This window comes from Pinus tabuliformis, chromosome X (genome assembly GCF_031772625.1).
Source record: "Pinus tabuliformis cultivar Carrire ecotype Pingquan chromosome X, CPIR1, whole genome shotgun sequence".
Classification (NCBI taxonomy): domain Eukaryota; kingdom Viridiplantae; phylum Streptophyta; class Pinopsida; order Pinales; family Pinaceae; genus Pinus; species Pinus tabuliformis.
In genome coordinates, this window is record NC_142308.1 from 1,348,588,515 (window position 1) to 1,348,608,637 (window position 20,123).

Below are 20,123 nucleotides of genomic sequence, written 5' to 3' on the forward strand. Positions count from 1 at the left end.
AACTGCTATTTATAGTAGTGCTATTTTTAACACTTCTATTTTTAGCATTTCTTGTTGCCATTTTCAACACCAAGTGCCATTTAAGGAAGTGGGGCCTACAAATGACCATGAACTCACAACTCACAACATCCCTCAGGGCTACAGGACCCTCAATGGCCAAATAACCACCCCAGGTGTCCAAACCCTAAGTTGGGGCTACTTTTCTCACAACTTAACTCCCAAATACATGCATGACAAGGCCTTCATGTTGTTATGGTCCTCCAACCACATGCATAACATTGAATGAGTGCGGTTGTGAACCAAAATGTCTAGTTCAGAGGGTGCGGTCCTGAGATCTAAGCCACAGTTCCAAGTCAACCTCTAGACCACTACCTAGAACTTCCTGATACTTCTCAGAATCATTATTTCCATGAAAAAATTCTAAACATTCAAACTTGAATAAAAAAATTGAACTAAACTGACCAAAACATGCTAGGAATTTCGTCAAACACATGCAAAACATGTAAGCTATAGGTCATGAATGCATATCTCATCATAAAGGTCTGAGATTCATCTGAGAATCACCAAGAAGGCATTATTCCATCTCCACATAGCTACAGAAACACTTATTAGTCCATATATTCATCAACTGATCAATAACTAAACAATTCATGATAAGAGCCATAAAAGATACACAACATATGAAAAACATATAACCAAAAAATAATGAGCATATAAACCATGGAAACCCAGCCAAAATATCACCAATATAATTGCTACAATTACTCATACATCACCATAAGGAAATGTCTCATATTAACATATGAAAATACCAACCAAGTTAGGGACTTGCACATACCACCCGACCATAGATTGTGATTAACCAAATCTCTCTTTTAGCCAATCACCCCCGCACCATATTCCAAGCATGAATGTGGGATCTCATGTAATAAACCAAAAAAGCCTTAAGAAGGGATTCCATATTACAAACCACCTCAACCCTCAACTAGTGATTCCACCTCATGGTCAAACATGACTTATATCAACCAAATTGGTCTCTACCCAAGTTGTCCAGGGCTCAAGGAAATAGTAACTCAACCCATAACCTTCTAGGGATCAAGAGCATTTGTCCAACCTGGATCTAGGGACTAGTAACTCAACCCACCAAGGGTTGCAGAGCGTTTGTCCCAACCTAGGCTCCAAGACTAATCACTCAACCCAAGTTGTTCCTGGGATTCTAGAGCATTTTCTTATGAGCACCAATTAGAAAACAATCAAGTAGAAAAACCCACAATACCATGGCTATCCAAGAAATGGCAAGGCAAGGCAAAAATCACTTTCAATATAGGTAGATCTCCATGCCAATGACAACACATATGACAACAACATACATCTACCATGCATCCATAAATCAAAAAGGAAATAACACATGCAACCTATTACCTGCAAAGAAATCCAGTTGTAGTTATTGATCCACATGTTCCCTTGTGCTTTCCTGATTTCCTTTTCCTTGCTTCTCCAAATTCAATGTATGCCAAAGTGCTCCAAGAAAAATATTAGTGTGCAAGAGTACGAGAGAATGAAAGAATAGAAGAGAGCTCCAAACTAAAACTGACAAAAGGTTGTGAACTGATCCTCATAATCCTTTTTATCATTGAGACCTCTATTTTCATCATTTTCCTTCATTTTCCCTTCATTTTCCCTTCAATTTCTTGCTCATGCAAATTTATGACCTTTCACCTTCTTTTTATCCCATTTTCCTTTATTCTCATAAATAAAATGCTAATTAATGCCTCTTTTCCTTTTCCAATTCCTTTGTCAATTTCCATAGCCACTAATTAAACACAAGTGATACCCATCTCTATGTTTTACCCAACATTCAGCTTGGACTACATGTCCCATGACCTTGGATTTATATTTTATTTACATAGGAAATTAACCAGGGGCAGTTACAAACCCCTCCCCCTTGGGGGAACACCATCCTCAGTGTTCAATGACACTTATAAACTAGGAAAACACATGCTTCCCATGTAGATTTATAACACATCTCGATGTAACATTTACATCATATCATATTGTTGAGACCGTGACCATCCTAACATGAATAGCATACCCCTTATTGGAGCTTTATAACATATCTCAATGTGGTAATTACATATATATGCATATGTAGACATAACCAAAGCACAACATTAAAACATATATCAAAATACATCCACTCAACCAACGAAGAGAGAAGGATATGATGGGCATCCAAATTAGACATCAATTAAGGCCCATCTAACCATCCTTCAGCACATTAAACCTCTGTTTTTGCATTAGATGACATATTTTTAGCTTTAATATGTTCATTATGAATGTTTAGACATAATTGCATATTTGTGCCAAATATAATTTATTATTGTAGAATATTGTGAGAATGTTGGGCAGATTCTGAAGATTTGGAGCATGAGATAACTAAGGGACTTGCTCCCTACTAGAAGAGGATCAATATTGGATGATAAATGAATAAAATATCATGAAATTATTGACAAATTCAATAGCTCTAGTGATTAATAAAATCTAGGAATGTGTTCCCTGTCATTTAATGCAGATTCCTAGTGTTGGGAACTAGATCCAGTGTTTAAGGGATTTTGGAGGGGAAAGCTTCCTCCTTTTAAGGAGAATGCATCCTCATCATTTTTTATAAGTAACAATTCGAATTTTCCTCTAGGGGAATGTATTTCTTAGTCTTCTTGTGGAGGAAACTTGTTTTTTGCAACTCCACTTTCATTTCTAGCAGGGATATACTTGGATTGATTCAAAATAATGAAGTTTGGTGCCATTTTTAGCTTCTAAAGCTTGTTCTCCTTCATAAGACTCTGAGTATCCTTGGGCTTGGCCATCCCAGGAGAATTAGAGCCTTTTGTACTGATCTGAAATGATCATATGTTAAAACTGATGTAGAATTGATTAGCCATTAATGAATATAATGTTAACTGAAAGTGCTGAAAACCATGAGAACTACTTGAGGAAAAGACTTTACAACAGTTGATAAAACATAAATACAATGCAAAACATAAGTGAAAATAGTAAAAACACAACGATTCTAGACAAAAAAATTGATTACGACGTTCATCCCTAATGGACTACTTCTCCGGGTCTACTTTCAAGATGGGCAACCGCTTTATTAGGATTGAAACATAAGAGGTCGATTACATAGAGATTTGACCAAACTGACTATGCTCGCAGGCACTTCTGGTCACTGTCAAGGGATATCTCTCTAGACTTGCTTTCCAACGCCTATCACGGTTCCCAATTCTAACTATGGATGCTCTTGTAACACTGAAAACAAAAACAGCCTCTAACCTCCAGAATCTGCATACAAGAACCAAAATCACTCTCCTTTTCTCAATGAGAAAAAGACTGTATTTATAGCCCTCCAGATACAATCTAGCTCCTTTCTGCTTAGTATAGGAGTGAATAGGCTGAAAGTAGGGTTTGGTTAGGTCTCAGTCTTACCATGTCTTGACACCTAATATAAGCTTGTTTGATTATCGCATTAGTTTAATGTTGAATAACAACCAAAAACCCACAATTGGACCATATATTAAAACTGAAATCGTAAACGGTTTGCTAACTCGATGGAGGGGAGACAACACATGTGACGATCATTTAACTAACTGTGATTATCACCTGACGGTTCCGTTGTCTGCTGGCCGAAAATGGTGATGGTGGTTGTGTTGCGATCACATGCTGTGGTTTACTCCGCAGTCCCTGTTGCGGTGAACTGTAACCCCTATTGCCACGGTAACTACCTCCACATGTTCACATGGCCGTGGTTTCTGATGCAGTTGGCGCTGCGGGTACGGCTAACCCTGACGGCTATCGAAACTCCATTGATCACATGGTTGACTGCGGTTATGTAGCCCTGCAGTTAATACTACGTCGGTTCCGCTACCTCTCCACCTATTCAAATATCTGCTGCTATGGTTTCCATACCTGCACGATAAGGCCCAGACATCTCGCTTGACTCTTCACATGTCCAACGGTCCCCACGCGTTTAGTTCAATGGTTAGGGGACTGTTATAATATTTATAATTTTTATTAATGTGCAACGTTTATAACAAGGGCTGAGAGGGTTTAGAATTAGTGTTTTATGTATTTTTTTGAATTTTTTTAATACATAGTGTTAGAATAAGGTTAGGTTTTAGGTCTTAGCATAGGTTATTGTATTTTAATGCATGGATTTGATAGGTTAGGGTTTAGGATTAGGTTTGGATTAAATGTAGTTTTAGGGTTTAGTTATGGTTTTGATACATAGTGTTCATCAAAACCCGTTTACAATCATTTGTCACAAACTGACATTTACCCATACACAAATCTTTGTCACAAAGCTACTTTTGTGACAACATCACATGATTATTGTTAGAGTCAGTCTAGTAGCCCTCCACCAGAGATCAAAGCTCTTTGCATTTCCTGATTAGGTGTCCCATCAGTGTGATCATGTTGCATTCTGTTAGGCATGCCATAATCCCGGTGGAGGGAGTTTGTGTCTTTTATTCCCCTCTTGTTTGACACTGCTGGTTCAGGTTTGTTTAAGTTAATAAAATCTTTAAAGGGTCATTCATCTTGCTTTAAGTTTTGAGGTCTTAGGTCTAGGGTTGAGTCCATTTTTGTCTTGAGAGGTCATAAAGGACTAGCAGGCCAGAGGGATGTTCTTCATAAAGCATCATTTCAACAATTGTCACTATTGTACAACTAAATTTTCACCTTGTTTTCAAAACTCTGTTTTTGAAAAACAAAGGTCATTATCTCATTTTTTGTAAAAATTCTCAAAATTTCAAACTCTCCAGATGTCGAAGTGCAGCCTTGGTTTCCTTTGCCAATGCACCTTAGAAGCTATCCCTACAAAAATTTTCAGAAGAAATCATCATTTCAACCAATTTTTCAAAGAAAAGAAACCAAAAGTCAGAGCCAATTAATTCAAAAAGTGTCAACACTCAAAACATTATAAAGTGGGTTTTGGGCAAATGAAAATCTAAAGGAAGCCTATAAAAGCACATCACTCTTCATTAGCAACTCATTTGCCTCTCACAAGCTAAGTGAATCCTTGCAAAGGCAATTTTAGGAGTTCTTGAGCAAATTGGGCAGTTTCAGGGGCACGCTACGTGTCAGGGAGGGCGTGCTACACGTCAGGGGCGCGCTACGTGTCAGGGAACCTTTCTCAGTGTTATTTTGCACGTGCGGTACGCGTCAGAGGGGCGCTACGCATTGGGCAAGGCGCGCTACGCATTGGGTTTTCTACTCAACAAACTGCCAGCAAGCCATCAAATCGATTCTTCTCTCAAGCACATTGCAGGTATGCCTCTCCTTCATGGTTAGATTTGGTTTTGCAAGATGAAAGAGAAAATTAATATGTTCAAATGCTATGAAAATGTTAAATCAAAACCCTACATTATTGTGGAAGATTTAAAGTCTCAATGGTGCTAGGGTTTCAATTTTTTTTTTGCTGTCCAAGGTTGCCCATTTGTAATCCCTCTTTTCCCTCATTTTCATCACCATTCTCCTTCAAATTTACCCATGAAATTTCATAATTCTCTTCGCTAAAATTCCTAAAACCTACTTAATTCCCAAACCTTTCTACCTTAAAGTCCCACAATATTATAATTTCCCATGTTTCTTTCCCTAACAATCCCCTTGTATTTATGTCCCCTTGGTGATAGCATTTGAAAAAGTCAAACAACAGTTAATTGGGTGCAAAGTCAGCAATACATTTCAGCCATCTTGCCTTCAAAACCATGTCAGAAACCGAATCAGATTATCAGCAGAGTTATGACAGTGATTCAACACCGGAGGTAGAAGTGCCAAGGAGGCATCATAAGGGTGGTAAGGGTGGTCGGCATGTCAGGGAGGAGCCCACTTCTTTGGCTCATTTGCAAGCTTGTCCACTTGCAATGTCATGTTTTCAGTATCAATCATGCTTTGGATATTGTGAGAGGATCTCACAAATTCAACACCATAGAGAACTAGTCCGCTTGTTTGTCCTACATTTGCACAATGGCCATGTGAACCTTGCAGGAGTGGATTTCAACCTATCACCTGAAATTGTTGCTCAAGCCACCAGGATACCAAATGTTGGGGAAGAGTGGACCAAGCGCAAGCAGCTAGACAAATTTCATTATCAACCATACATCAAACCCGGATGCATGAGGCACCTTACTGCTGTTTTTCCTTTCAGATTCCTAAGGGATGAGTATGCACCCTTGATTAGGCTCATTATGCGCTATTTCACTTGTGAGGGCAGATTTTCACGTTTATATTCGTACCATATCCATTTGTTGATGTATTTCACCCGGGTACGAATGATGAACATTCCATTTTTCATGTGCCGAAATATAGAGAAGATGGTGCCTGTAGTGCAAAGGAAGAACCTCGTACAGCAACACAAAAGTATATATCATTATGCACTGATCGAGATCATAGTGATGCATCAGTTGGCACAGCAGGGTATTGCTTGGGAGGATTTCATTTCTCGCGACTTCTTCATGGTGCCACAACCACCTCCTGAGATTGTCCATGATGAGGGAGGGCCTTCACAGCAGTTTCACATTCCAGAGCCCGAGCATGTCAGCACTCCAGGATGTGTTACATATCAGAGAGGCCACAGGGTCTTATTTGCATCTGCACGACGAGTATTATCTCCACACCAGGCGGAAGGGGTCTCGCCTTCTTCGCCAGCACAGCGAGTGTTATCTCCACATCAGGTGGAAGGGGCCTCGCTTTCGACAACAACACAGGTATAGGAGAGAGACAAGCAGCCCATGATTGATGAGGGGCCATCAGGAGATCTGGACATAGATATTGTTCACCTTGATATCAGCTCTCCTAGCTTAGAGCCAAAGGAGATCATTCAGCAACTAAAGGCTGAAAATGACTTGCTGCAGCAAAAGTTGGAAATGGAAAATTGGACAATCACATACTTAGAGCAGCGCAACAAGCAATTAGAGGATGAACACACTCTTTATGAGTTGTGGAGGATCCGAGAAGACCAGAACTTGGCTCACAAGAGACCCGGTGATTTGACACCTATTGAGCAAGGGTCTATGCTCATTCGGGTGAACACTCATTTAGAGAGGTTGATAGCCAAGGCAAACAGGGACAAAGATATGCTCCGCCACATGAAGAATCATTATTGGGCCCGCATGCATGTGTGCAAAGCAAAAATGAAGGTACTCAAAGCGCGCTTGGCCAAGGCACTAAAACGGAGGAAAAGGCCCGATCCACTTCAAATTTTGGCTGAAGCTACCTTGAAGGAGCATGGTGCTCAATGATACATCCTCAGCTCAAAATTCAGAACATTTGGAGCAATTTTGGTCAATTTTGAATTTTTTTTGCTAAAAACAGGTTTTTGCCCTCAACGCGTAGCGCGCCGCGCACTACCCTTAAGTTGGGGAGGTACATTTCACAAAAACTCAGCATTTTTGGATTTGTCATGGCAAATTACACTTTCTCAGCCACTGCCAAGACATTTCATGGAGATTTGAGCCCCCAAAAGGTCAAAAAACAAGCAAAAAATGACCTTCTGGCACTTTTTGGACACACAGGAAGAAGTCTTGGGAGATTGCATTTTTGGAGGGGCAAATGGCCACCAAATTGACAAATTCCACTTGGGCTAGAGAGTAGACATCCATACCTTTCCAATAGGCCCACTTGTGCCTCATTTGGATGCCGGGAAGTGCCCCAAAAGTGGGCTGAAAGGCGCACTACGCGTTGAGAAATGGCGCACTACGCATTAGGGAAATTTGCCAGTTTTGCAACTTCAGCTCAAGAAAACGCAACATTTGACCAGTTTTGACTTTTTGGTGGGATTTTTCAACCTCCTTGATGTAATTGATGTAATTTTATGTTGACATTGTTAGTGTCAGTCTTTCCAGCCTTCCTCCAGTGATCAAATATGCTCTTACAAAGTGGTCTCAGAGTGTCAAGGTCAAATTTTGTCATTTCAGTGAGTCTTCAAGCAAAATTTGGTCACTAGGCATTAGGTCTAGAGTTTGCTTTCACTCCTTCTACAATTTCCCAAATGCCAATCTATGTCACTATTCAACTGAGTCTATCATCATTCATAGGGTTGTCATTATCATGTCAGTGTCTAATGAGTCATTTTACACCTTGTTCATGCTTCAGTTGCGCCCAGGCAAGGTCATTTCCCTCTCCTAGGGTTTTGAAGGCAATATCTCTTGGACGGTAAAATAATTAGCAAAACTTGTATCCTGATGTTCATACACCTTCCCCTATCCTTAAAGTACCTTATCAAATGCTTCCCATCACTGAGATCCCCAAAATCCTCATTTTTGCACAAACCCTAGTTTCTTGCCACAACTTGGCAATTTTCTAGGTTGGGCCTGTGTTTTTCCCTTTTGGACCCCTTCCCCTCACTCAATCTCTGAGATTCCACTTTCCCTTGCTTCCTAACATTCCTCCCTACTCCCAAAAATTTCCTCAAGAATTTAGAAGCCCCTTATCCCTTTCATTTAGCTTCATTTCGGCAAAATCCCTTGTTCCACACATCAGGATAAGTTTCACTCAAAAGATGTTTCAGAGCAATCAAAGATGAATTTGGGAAACGGAGAGAGGTTTTTGTCCACAACATTCCAAAGAAGAAAAACCTCCTTCACTTTTTGCACAGGTGTCATGGTTTTAGAGAAATGTCAAAATTACAATCGCCAGATCCAAGGAGGTTGGCCAAGGCACTAAAACGACGGAAAAGGCCCGATCCACTACAAATTTTGGCCAAAGCCTCTTTGAATGACCATGGTACTTGATTGGGGACTCCCAGCCCAAATTTCAAGAAATTTGGAGAAAATTTTGTCAATTGTGAATTTTTTGTGCCAAACACAGGTTTTTGCCCTCAACGCGTAGCGCGCCGTGCGCGACCCTTAAGATGGGCAACTCCATTTCAGGAAAACTCAGCATTTTTGGATTTGTCATGCAAAAATACACTTGCTCAGCAATTTCCAAGAAATTTCACCAAGTTTTGAACCTCCAGAAGGTCAAAAAACACGCAAAAAAATGACTTTCTGCCACTTTTTTGACACACAGGAAGCAGTCTTGGGAGATTGCAATTTTGGAGGGGCAAATGGACACCAAATTCAGAAATTCCACTTGGGTTGGAAAGTAGACATCCATTCCTTTCTAACAAGCCCACTTTTGCCTCATTTTGACACTTGGAAATGCCTCAAAATTTTCTCCAAAGGCGCGCTACGCGTTCAGAATCCGGGCGCTACACGTTGGGCAATTTTCACAGAAATGTACCTACAGCTCAGCAAAACGCAGTTTTGACTGGATTTGACATTTTGGAGTGGATTTTGATCCTCCTTGTTGTAAATGATGTAATTTTATGATATTTTGACACTCATTTATCTCTTCTAGAAGATTCATTCATGAGATAGGCAAAAATTTAATGAATGAATTGGTTTCCTAGCTTATAGAGGCAAGTTGTTTTGAGGTCTCACCTTTTATATATATATATATATATATATAGAAGTTAGGTCTTTGATCTAACTAATTCCCATATAGTTTACAATTTTTAATGTTACCTTTTAAATAACTAATAACATAAACACCATCTATAATTATTTCTTTTATATAATTTAAGGTATGATAACTAACTCCCATTAAATTATCAATTTGACTTTTTGACTCCGGTCCTAAGTCAAAAATAGCCGTTGGTCAAGATAGCCATTGGAGGCTCCACTCAGACTATTTAGCATGCAAATCTAGATCTATTTCTTCAACTTGTGCTGACGATGAACCACACTGGTTGGTTCGAAACGCATCGACAAATGTCTCTCTTTATGTGATTTACGCTGAAGTTCTACTTATAACAAACCTATTCTATCACTTTAAGTATAGATGGATGGAAGATATATCTGATGGATGTGAAGACACCATTCCTCAATGGTGTGGTTGAGGAAGAGGTGTACATTGAGCAACCAAAAGGATTTGAGACCTTCAACAGAGACTTGCATGTGTGCAAACTCAAGTGAGTGTTGTATGGATTGAAACAAGAATCTCATGCTTCGTACACCAAGATTGAAAACTATTTCACCAGGTTGGGTTTCATCAAAAGTGAAGGAGATGCGAACCTTTACCATATTATGGTTGAAGGTAAATTGTTGATTATAGTATTATATGTTGATGATTTAATTCTAATAGATGATGAGAAGGTGGTAAAGTATTTCAAAGAGGATCTTGTAAGAGAATTCGAAATGAAGGACTTAGGGCTCATGCATTATTTCCTTGGTATGGAAGTATGGTAAGGAGATGAGGAATTTTTTGTCTCTCAGGGAAAGTATGCCAACGAGATACTGAAGAAGTTCCACATGGAGAGAAACAAACCCATGGAGATGCCTCTCACAAGAAACTAGAGGAAGCAAGATGGTATTTCAAGAGAAGTAGAAGAAGCTACTATTTACAAGCAGCTTATGGCATCACTTATGTATTTGGTGAACACACAACCATACATATGTTTTGTAGTTAACCAACTTATTCAAGTAGTGGTTAAGCAAACCAAAGTCTATTGGAAGACAACCAAACATGTGTTGAGATACCTCAGAGGCACCACTCTGTGTGGTCTTTGGTACAGACTGATAGAGGGAGTGAAGCTTCAAGGCTTCACATATGCAAATTGGGTAGGGAGTCCATCTGATAGGAAGTGCACATCAAGGGGAATTTTTAGAATTGGGCTAACAACAATTTCTTGGTACAATAGGAAGTGGTGATCAGTTTCACTTAATTCAACAGAAGTAGAGTACATGGCTACTAGTCAAGCAACCTGCGAGGCTATCTGGATGAGGAAGATCCTTGTTGGGTTATTTGGTCAACAGATGGATCCTACAGTGATTAACTGTGAAAATCAAAGTTATATCAAACTCTCTATGATTCTAGTTTTTAAATGATCATTCCAAGCATATTGACATCCAGTATCACCATCTATGAGATTGTGTGCAAAGGAGAATCATGTTGCTGGAGTACATTCCTACATAGGAACAAGATGTAGATATTCTGACAAACTCATTGTCAAGATAAAATTTCAAGTTTCATAGAAGTAGGTTTGAGGTAGAAGATAATCCCTTTCTCATTGATAAGGAGTGTCGAAAATGCAACAAGAAAATCCTAATTCTATTTTGTCCTTGAATGAAAATGGGAATTAAATTGTAATACCACATCTAATGACAACTTGTATTAGATAACTAAGTTAATTTTATTTAGTTGGACCAATTAATTTAAGTTGAGGGTTTAACTTGGGTCATGTAGAGTGTCTCCTACTTTATAAGAGCCTTGGTTGATTTTATTTTGAGTTGTAATTAATTAATGTAGTTTAACTAAGTTAAAGTCAGATAACCTAGTTCCAACTATTGGAGGAAATAGTGGGAGGTCTAGTAGTGTGGTGCTGCTTGCAGTGGAGTGTGGTGCTACCAACAGTGATCAATCAGTAAACTGATGATTCACTCATAAATAACTCATGCATGTTAGTTCTGAGAGTTACCGAGTTGAGATTGGAGTTTAGTGACAATGTACTATCAATTGTATAATCATCTGAATTGTAAAGATGGTGCATGTAGTCAAAGAAAGGCCTATGAGGATTGCACAATTCCAATTGAGGAATTTCCCTAATTAATAGGGGGATAATTCCCAAGGAAACAACACAAGGAAATAGGGACTTAGGCAAGCAAAAAATTAGTTAATTATTGACCCGGGCTTGTCTAGGAAGTTATGAGATGGATAGATATAGTGCAAAGGTTGCTTAGGCTTGAGAAAAACAATGTAATATTCTCATAATTTTTTGACTAATGAAATATATATATAGCAGGGGTTTTTAGCTATGGCTTTCCCCAAGAAATCATTGTGTAATGTGTTGATTGATTTTTTTTTATTTTTTTTTGTGTATGCTTTGCAATTTCGCGATCATTTAATTGTTTTTCGCTGATGAGTAGAGTAGATTCAAGTCTATTTTTTTAGCATATTACAATTAGCAGTTTGAATCTACAAGAAATTTCTACAAAATCCTTTTAAAATAAAATCATGTCCCCCATGGTGTGATAAGTAAAAGAAATAAAACTATGAAGTTATAAGTGATATCAGATTTCCTTAGAGTTGAATAATTTCATAGAAATATCAAAGAAATTATAACACCATATCTAAGTTAAAAAACCAATGCATGGTTATTGAGATAGAATATTCTATAACCAAATCACACAATCCACAAATTCATCTGTAAGGGAATCACCCAATACAATGAGAGTAGAGACCTAATATTCTTCGGCGAGAAGAATGCCTTGGAGTAAACCATAGGCTTCTGCTTGATTATTTGTCATCATCCCCAAGTCCCATGAATACTCTAAAACTTTGATTTTTTTGGGTTATAAATGACATGTCACCCTTCTACCACCCCTAAGCATATTATTTCATTTGACAAGGAAAAATTATGTTTCAATAAAAAATTAGAGAATAAGAAAAATTGAGATGTTATAAGGAAGTGATCAGCTTTTATCTAAAAGATTAAAAGTATATCTTTATTTTAACTAAATTAAAGAATAAAGTCAACATTTCTAAAACAAGGATAAAATCCCATGATCTCTATCTTGAAATACAACATTGAAGGACTACTAAATGTCATGGTCAAAATAATTTGTAGCCTTTTTTACACTAGGAGAGTTAAAGATTAAAATTGCTTTCTCTTACATTATAGTGCATACACTTACATTAAATCAATCTGAAAATATTGGTTACTATACCCTCCCTGTTAGCGCTTGAAATTTCACCTCAGGCTGAGAAAGGTAAACCTCAAGGCAACATCAAACCATTTAGCCTCGTAGCTAGCCCTACGGGGCAGGAGAAGGCTCTCTCCAGTCTATCTCGTTAAATCTTCAATAGATGAGATGACCAATAAGGTAACATTGATATTAGGCTAGTAAACTGATCAAAGAGTTTGATTTTGGGTTTTTTGGGTTTTTGGTGGCAAATTGAGGAGAGGGCAATTTTGGGTGCGGGGATTGGACACAGTTTCTGCAGGGGGTTCCTTGGGGCGAGGTAGGAGACAGTGTTGATGCCTTTAACTGAGGTGGATGGTTAGGAAAGAAAGATGAAGAGCTAAAGAGAGCAAACAATAACTTTGAATTCTCTTTAAACAGTAGAAAACATTGAAATTAAACAAACTTAAAAGCAGAGCATGGCAGTCATGAATTCTTACTTTAACACTTCATTTGTTTAATGTGCAGAAGTAAAAGAAAGGAAATGAATCACATAACAAGCTTACAAGTACATTGAGAAACACACCATCAACACATGAGTCCACAAGAATCCCAAAGAGGACTGCAAAACCCTGGTCTTCCTTAGCCAAAAATTGCAGAGATACAGTGAATAATACAATGATAGCTTCTCTCTCAAGAGTCCAACCATGAAAATGAGCAAGAAAGTACATAATATAGATCATCTAACCTCTTTCCCTGCCTCCATGGGTCGATCTCACTATCCTAGGAGTTGTTTCAACCACTTCTAAACTAAGCACTACAAACTAGGCAGTCAAAACAACTTGCCTCTATAAGCTAGGAAACCAATTCATTCATTTAATATTTACCCTTTTCATGAATGAATCTTCTAGAAGTGTTACATAAGAGTAAAAGTAGCTTAAAAGTACAATAATTACATCAAATAGAATCATAATTCTCCCCAAAAAGTCAAACTGGGTCAAACTGCGTTTTTCTGAGCTGTACAGTGCATTTTGGAAAAATCTTCCTGACGGGTCGCGCGCCTTTGGAACCACTTTTGGGGCACTTCCAGGTGTACAAATTGGTCAAGAGTAGGCTTGTTGGAAATTTCTATGAGTCTACTTTCTAACCCAACTGGAATTTTTGAATTTAGAGTTCATTTGCCCTGTCAAAAATCAAATCTCCCAAGACTGCTTTCTGCAATTCAAAAAAGTGGCAGAAAGTCATTTTTTGCTAGTTTTTTGACTTTCTGGAGGCCCAAAACTTCACCAAATCTCAAGTCCATCCATGAGAATGTGTAACTTTGCATGAAAAATATGGAAATGCTGAGTTTTTTCCAAATGGAGTTGCCATGATGAAGGGTCGCGCGGGGGGTGAGACCCGTTAATGAGCAAAAACCTGTAAATGGCACAAAAAATTCACAATTGACAAAACTTTCTCCAAATTTCTTGAAATTTGGGTTGGGAGTCCCCAATCAAGTACCATGCTCAGTCAAAGAGGCTTTGGCCAAAATTTGGATTGGATCAGGCGTTTTCCTTCGTTTTTGTGCTTTGGCCAACCGTCCTTGGAGCACCTTCGTTCTCGCCGGTATTTTTGACATTTCTTTAAAACCATGATACCTGTGCAAAAAGTGAAGGAGGTTTTTCTTCCTTGGCATGTTTTGGACAAAAATCTCTCTCAGTTTTCCAAAATTCATCTTTTATTGCTCTGGAACATCATTTGAGTGCGACTTGTCCCGATGTGTGAAACAAGGAATTTTGTCGAAATGGAGCGAAATGAAGGGAATAGGGGGCTTCTAAATTCTTGGGGAAATTTTTGGAAGTAGGGAGGGATGTTAGGAAGCAGGGGAAAGTGGAATCTCAAAGATTGAGTGAGGGGAAGGGGTCAAAAAGGGCAAAACACAGGCCCAACCTAGAAAATTGCCAGGTTGTAGCTAGAAACTAGGGTTTGTGCAAAAATGGGTAATTTGGCGGATCTAAGCGATGGGAAGTGTTTGATAAGGTACTTTAAGGATAGGGGAAGGTGTATGAACATCAGGAAACAAGTTTTTCGGTGATTTGACCATCCAAGAGAAATTGCCTTCAAAACCCTAGGAGAGGGAAATGACCTTGCCTAGGCACAACTGAAACATGAATAAGGTGTAACATGACCCAATGGAACCTAATATGATGATAGAAACCCTCTGAATGATGATAGGATCAGCTGAATGATGACATGGACTGACATTTGGACAACTTTGAAAAGTGTGAAAGCAAACCCTAGACCTAATGCCTAGTGACCAAATTTTGCTTGAAGACTGACTGAAATGACAAAATTTGACCTTGACACTTCAAAATCACTTTGTAAGAGCATATTTGATCACTGGAGGAAGGCTGGAAAGACTGACACTAACACTCCCAAAACATGATTAATAGATGTCTATTTATAAAATGTCCACAACCACTTTTTCTTGAATTTACCCCATTTCACACTTCAAGCTCAAATTCTTTGTTTTCCTATTTTTCTACCTTTGGAGGATCATCCATAACAAAATTAAAATTTAGGAATTTTTTCAAATCTATGAATTGCTTCCCATTTCTTTCCTTATGCCTACATGAAATCCATGACTATTCATCTATATTTAGGGATGCACTACCACTAATGAACTGACAAATCTGGGTGGGGGTATCTCATCAATTTGATCAAATCAATCAACCATATATATTGCGTCTAAATTAAGTGGAACTATTTCAATCGAATTATTGAAATTTCATAATTGTTTTCCTAATTTCACTAAATTTAATAACTATGTGGTAAACTATCTTATCTTGTGTTCATTGTGTGATTGTTAGTTAGTTGGATTTAGGATCCATTTTTACTGTGTGGTTGAGATATTATCTCAATTAATTAGATTGGATGACTAAGATAGTCAATCTATCTTAAAATTAGTTTATATATTAATATATAATATTTGTGATAATGAAATATGTAAAATATATTTTATCTATAATATTTCTAATTTGGTATCAAAATTAGTAACAATGGGTAAAATTTCATGATCACATAAGTTATACTATATTTTGAAATATAATATATATTTTGAACAATATTTCTTAGATTGACTAGCCTAGATTCATCTTAACCCTAGATCTATCAAGCGTCGAGAGGGATCAAATATCTCAAGGTGCAAACATCCTTTTTGAGTGCAAAACTTGATGAAAGGTTTGCATCTCAAGAGATTTGATCCCTCTCGGTGCTTGATAGATCTGGGGTTAACATGGATCTAGGTTGGTTTCAGTCGTCCGTGGTCATACAAAATTTGTTGAAAATCTAATTAATCTGATCATTTTAAATTTGCTAAACATTTCTAATATTAATTTGGTCAATATAATTTTAAATTTTCTTAGTTACCTCATTTTGTTAAGATGAGAGATTGTTAGTAACTTGAATGAAGAAAAATGATGAAATAATCTTTTTGAATGCAAAGTGATGTAACATCCTTTGGTAACCTCCCATGAAAATGTATGGTGTTAGAATTTTTTTACACAATTTACACACAAGTAACAATCCAAAATACTATTCCAGATTCCTCAATAACCATAAGATAGAATCTTCATCATTACATAGAGTAACTTTAGTAATGGAATAGTAAATTACATAACCATTAACAATCATTGTTGTAGCATATTAAAATAAAATTTTCTGATGTAACCTTACATCAATTCCATGATACTTTTAACTCAATTAGTTAATAACATTATTAATAATATAAACTTCACATCATGTAAGGAATCATAATCATCAAACCGACACAAATTATAGGCCATCACATCATTGAACACTGATATACTTTGGAAACACTATGGGGTAAAAACTTGTTGGGAACGGGTTCCCCCAAGAGCAGTTTTGGGGCTAAAGGCCCATGTTTTGGGAAAATTTTGTAATAAAGTTGTAAAGTCTCCTCATATTGTGCTCGCGGAGCGCAAAGGTGCCAAGAGTCATAAAAGGTTATCAACTCTTATTTTGTAAAGTGTCAAGTCGACTATAAAGATCTACCCATGGTCTGCGAACCATGGGATTGTATAAAAAGGAGCTAAGTAAGCTCTAGGTAGTAAGAAGGAAGATAAAAAAGAAAAAAGTTAGCAGCAGAGTAGTGTGGAGAAGTTCTAAGTGTTCTTGGGTCTTAGCGTAGGTAGAGGCTCTACAGCTGAGTGCGTAGAGGCCTAGGGTAGAAGTCCACAGATGAGTGCGTGGACCCCTGTAGCTGTGTGTGCATGGTGGATAGAGTTTGTATTAAAATAGAGATATTAATAAAGAGAAGTATTCTACAATTACTATGTATTTAGTCTCTGTTAATGCATCTGATTATATTGCATTACGAACTGGGTTATATTACAATGTTTATTTGATGTGCGAATGTATGTGATTATATTTGTTAATTGAACGCAAGTAAGAATATCAGTTACGTGATGATAACTGTAATTGATTGGTAGGATAAGTAGAACACTTAAGATAACTAGGGAACCTATACAATACATCATCATAGGAGCGTGAAAGTACCTGAACTACTAGTTAGGGTTGTGCAAAGATCAATCGTACACCTTCGCGGAGGTGCTGAAGGGGGGGGATAGAGGGTAGATCGATAAACCCTAAGGCTTAGCGACTTGCGTGAAGGAAGGAGCATGGGGTATAAATCGACATCACGACCATATCAGGGTGCGGAAACTTGGTTCTAGCATCCCCCACACTGCTTCGAGTGAGACTTCGATCCGTGCTTCGCGGGTTGATGCCGAAAGGGCCAGTAGTGTAGGGATTTGCTTGGTTGACTAATGTTGAACTTGGGTCAGGGCCCACAAATCCAGAAAATGGTTCCATTGCCAGGACCAAAATCTGCATGAGAGATGTGTGATGTCGTATCACTCAAATCCAACTAAGAAAGACATCAAAGGCTGCTTGGATAGGAAGATCGACGAATTCATGGCATAGGAAAACAGAAATCCACGGCTGACAAAGGAACAATGGCTAGATAGGTACCTATATATAGAAATCCATGCGATCTTTTTCTATTCCTTTCCAGTTGAGTTATACGAGTGGATCGCGAAGCTAGTGGATAGCCAAGGAAGGTGGAGGCTTGACGGTCCTATTGTCTGGACCCAAGGGTTAGTGCAAAAACTGGAAGCCTCTGAGGATAAGATCGCCCACGTTGTTGATCATTGCCTCAATCGTATCATAGGAGGGTTTGTGATTGAATTCATGGTCGATACCTCAGTGAGTTATAGCGAGGCAGAGCGCAACTTTTTCAAAGGTCTGTGAGGTAAGTACTTGAAGTCTTTAAATACTTGGATTATGATGTTATTGTGCGAAAAGTGAGTTATGCAACTACCTTGATGTTCGGAGCTATGAGAAGTGGAAAGACTTACTAGAATGAAGGAAGAAAGGGTCTTGAATATAGCCCACTGATTTCACCTCCTTTGAGTGACGACAAGGGAGTAGTGTAGGCTTCTCCGTGAAGTATAGTTCAGTTGATAAAACAAGGGTTCTCAGGACTACCACCTCCATCTACACCACCTCCACCTTCACCACTGTCACTTGCGACTTCGCCCACACCACCACCACCTCCACCACAGTTCAACATGGCAAATTCAATGAAGTTTCCTTTGTTTAAGGGCTTGGGAAATGAGGATCCAAACCAATTTTGGTTCATCATAAAAGATGTATGGGAAGCTCAGGGCATCATAGACGATCACATGAAGAAGGCGATGTTGGTTAGTGCTTTGCAGGATCGTGTGCTAACTTGGTACATTAAGTACTCTACTGATAACCCAAATGCTACGTTGGTAGAAATCTAGACCGTGTTGAATAAAGAGTTCAGTAGGCCTAAATCCGAGGTGCAGTCAATTGTGGGGTTCAAGGAAATCACAATGAAACCAGGTGAGACCCCTTAGGAGTTGGATAATAGATTGAAGTGTAAAATCCATGAAGCTAATATGAATTTAACAGATGGGCAGCACTGCGAATGGTTTATGGCTTTGCTCCTACCTCACCTAAGGGTTGCACTGTCACAACAAAAGATTATGACTCAGGCAAAGGCCTTGGAAATTACAATAAGACTACATGAAACACTGATGCAAGATCTGAATCTGGGGGTTCAAAAGATCCATGCGCAATTTCAAAATCTTTGCCTCGAAATGCAAAGTCTGAAGCAGTACAGAACAGTTCAGCCAGAGGCGTGTGAAGAGATATGGTCCCTGAAATGTAAAGTTCAGGGGCATGATAAAGGCCACTACCCAGTCTTTGTGAACTATATTGTAGGAGGAGGACCGATACCTTTGAGGCCGAAAGCCCAAGCAGGACCAAGCGCGAGGCCTGCATTATGGTGCGCTATATGTCATCTAGCAGGGAAACATACGACCAATAATTATCATTTGCTGCAGAAGTTTGTACAAACACCACAACAACTGTTCTGCAACTTTTGCAGGTTGGTAGGTCATGTTGTGTGCACTTGCCAAAGTTATGAACTGATGATGGATAGAACACCTGCCTACAGAATTCAGGTAGAAACGTGGCCTCCCAACCTGGGTGTTGGGATGGCGCGGACAAGATTTCAGGGGTGCAGACGAGGCTGAAGTGGAGGAGGACCTGGCAGAGGCCAGGGATAGTTGATCTGTTACAATTGTGGAGGACCAGGACACTATGCCTACGAATGCACTAACCCAACGCGTCCGTCATGCAAATATTGTACTCAGTTTGATCATGAGACTGAGGACTATTCTACATTGATAGCAAGGATATGTGACAAAGGGGTGCTACCTCCATAGCTGACTTAGAACATGTAGATGATGAGGGTTGAGGCTTGTGAAGAAGATCCAAATGTGAATATAGTGCTTTGAAGTGGAATTGCAACGAGCGACGATAACGAGAAACAACCTGAAGACATCATGTGCGTTTGCAAAGCTCCAGAGAAGGAGGCTGAATCTGATTTGGATCACACACACAAAATATTCATGGAAGCAAAGAAGAGCTTCACTGAGGCCTCTACCTTAGGGATCCAACATAAACATGTTCAAGAAATGGACCCTTCTATGCCTACAACCTTTCTAGAGACCTGCATGAAACTGCTGCATGATAGCAAGGCTGTGAAGGGGTTACAGGAACTTATAAATAGATGCGCCGGAAACCCTCCAGGTGAACTGCGCATGGTACGGAAGATTGGTAAGAATAAGGCAAGGACAGGACGTGAGATGAGACTCATCGCACAGATAGGAGAATATGAAATAGATCAAGTCATTCTGGATCTGGGGTTAGACGCGAACATTTTGCCATAGAAGACTTGGGAGCGGATGGGGAGACTCATGCTATAGTGGTCTCCGATTCAGTTAGGGATGGAAACTTAGCAGAAGATCATCCCCATGG